Genomic DNA, 2,973 nt, shown 5'->3' with positions numbered 1-2,973 from the left:
GGCTCGGCTTCTTTCGACGCCGATGCCGGCGACGCAGCACTCTCTCGCCCGCCAGCCACCGAGAAAAGGGTGCGCTCCGACCGGCCCTGCACCGTACGCCGCTCTTTCTTGGCTCATTCGAGTTTACTGTCTTTCGCTCTGACATGCCTTACCTAGGGTTAGGTTAGTATGCTTGCACGTTTGTACTTTAACTTTTTTCGGCTCGGCTTCTTTCGACGCCGATGTCGGCGACGCAGCACTCTCTCGCCCGCCAGCCACCGAGAAAAGGGTGCGCTCCGACCGGCCCCGCACCGTACGCCGCTCTTTCTTGGCCCATTCGAGTTTACTGTCTTTCGCTCTGACATGCCTTACCTAGGGTTAGGTTAGTATGCTTGCACGTTTGTACTTTAACTTTTTTCGGCTCGGCTTCTTTCGACGCCGATGTCGGCGACGCAGCACTCTCTCGCCCGCCAGCCACCGAGAAAAGGGTGCGCTCCGACCGGCCCCGCACCGTACGCCGCTCTTTCTTGGCTCATTCGAGTTTACTGTCTTTCGCTCTGACATGCCTCACCTAGGGTTAGGTTAGTATGCTTGCACGTTTGTACTTTAACTTTTTTCGGCTCGGCTTCTTTCGACGCCGATGCCGGCGACGTAACACTCTCTCGCCCGCCAGCCACCGAGAAAAGGGTGCGCTCCGACCGGCCCCGCACCGTACGCCGCTCTTTCTTGGCTCATTCGAGTTTACTGTCTTTCGCTCTGACATGCCTTACCTAGGGTTAGGTTAGTATGCTTGCACGTTTGTACTTTAACTTTTTTCGGCTCGGCTTCTTTCGACGCCGATGCCGGCGACGCAGCACTCTCTCGCCCGCCAGCCACCGAGAAAAGGGTGCGCTCCGACCGGCCCCGCACCGTACGCCGCTCTTTCTTGGCTCATTCGAGTTTACTGTCTTTCGCTCTGACATGCCTTACCTAGGGTTAGGTTAGTATGCTTGCACGTTTGTACTTTAACTTTTTTCGGCTCGGCTTCTTTCAACGCCGATGCCGGCGACGCAACACTCTCTCGCCCGCCAGCCACCGAGAAAAGGGTGCGCTCCGACCGGCCCCGCACCGTACGCCGCTCTTTCGTGGCTCATTCGAGTTTACTGTCTTTCGCTCTGACATGCCTTACCTAGGGTTAGGTTAGTATGCTTGCACGTTTGTACTTTAACTTTTTTCGGCTCGGCTTCTTTCGACGCCGATGCCGGCGACGCGACACTCTCTCGCCCGCCAGCCACCGAGAAAAGGGTGCGCTCCGACCGGCCCCGCACCGTACGCCGCTCTTTCTTGGCTCATTCGAGTTTACTGTCTTTCGCTCTGACATGCCTTACCTAGGGTTAGGTTAGTATGCTTGCACGTTTGTACTTTAACTTTTTTCGGCTCGGATTCTTTCGACGCCGATGCCGGCGACGCAGCACTCTCTCGCCCGCCAGCCAACGAGAAAAGGGTGCGCTCCGACCGGCCCCGCACCGTACGCCGCTCTTTCTTGGCTCATTCGAGTTTACTGTCTTTCGCTCTGACATGCCTTACCTAGGGTTAGGTTAGTATGCTTGCACGTTTGTACTTTAACTTTTTTCGGCTCGGCTTCTTTCGACGCCGATGCCGGCGACGCAACAGTCTCTCGCCAGCCAGCCACCGAGAAAAGGGTGCGCTCCGACCGGCCCCGCACCGTACGCCGCTCTTTCTTGGCTCATTCGAGTTTACTGTCTTTCGCTCTGACATGCCTTACCTAGGGTTAGGTTAGTATGCTTGCACGTTTGTACTTTAACTTTTTTCGGCTCGGCTTCTTTCGACGCCGATGCCGGCGACGCAGCACTCTCTCGCCCGCCAGCCACCGAGAAAAGGGTGCGCTCCGACCGGCCCCGCACCGTACGCCGCTCTTTCTTGGCTCATTCGAGTTTACTGTCTTTCGCTCTGACATGCCTTACCTAGGGTTAGGTTAGTATGCTTGCACGTTTGTACTTTAACTTTTTTCGGCTCGGCTTCTTTCGACGCCGATGTCGGCGACGCAGCACTCTCTCGCCCGCCAGCCACCGAGAAAAGGGTGCGCTCCGACCGGCCCCGCACCGTACGCCGCTCTTTCTTGGCCCATTCGAGTTTACTGTCTTTCGCTCTGACATGCCTTACCTAGGGTTAGGTTAGTATGCTTGCACGTTTGTACTTTAACTTTTTTCGGCTCGGCTTCTTTCGACGCCGATGTCGGCGACGCAGCACTCTCTCGCCCGCCAGCCACCGAGAAAAGGGTGCGCTCCGACCGGCCCCGCACCGTACGCCGCTCTTTCTTGGCTCATTCGAGTTTACTGTCTTTCGCTCTGACATGCCTTACCTAGGGTTAGGTTAGTATGCTTGCACGTTTGTACTTTAACTTTTTTCGGCTCGGCTTCTTTCGACGCCGATGCCGGCGACGCAACACTCTCTCGCCCGCCAGCCACCGAGAAAAGGGTGCGCTCCGACCGGCCCCGCACCGTACGCCGCTCTTTCTTGGCTCATTCGAGTTTACTGTCTTTCGCTCTGACATGCCTTACCTAGGGTTAGGTTAGTATGCTTGCACGTTTGTACTTTAACTTTTTTCGGCTCGGCTTCTTTCGACGCCGATGCCGGCGACGCAGCACTCTCTCGCCCGCCAGCCACCGAGAAAAGGGTGTGCTCCGACCGGCCCCGCACCGTACGCCGCTCTTTCTTGGCTCATTCGAGTTTACTGTCTTTCGCTCTGACATGCCTTACCTAAGGTTAGGTTAGTATGCTTGCACGTTTGTACTTTAATTTTTTTCGGCTCGGCTTCTTTCGACGCCGATGCCGGCGACGCAGCACTCTCTCGCCCGCCAGCCACCGAGAAAAGGGTGCGCTCCGACCGGCCCCGCACCGTACGCCGCTCTTTCTTGGCTCATTCGAGTTTACTGTCTTTCGCTCTAACATACCTTACCTAGGGTTAGGTTAGTATGCTTGCACGTTTGTACT

The sequence above is a fragment of the Styela clava genome, chromosome 2, assembly GCF_964204865.1.
Source record: "Styela clava chromosome 2, kaStyClav1.hap1.2, whole genome shotgun sequence".
Taxonomy (NCBI): domain Eukaryota; kingdom Metazoa; phylum Chordata; class Ascidiacea; order Stolidobranchia; family Styelidae; genus Styela; species Styela clava.
This window is presented reverse-complemented; position numbering follows the sequence as displayed.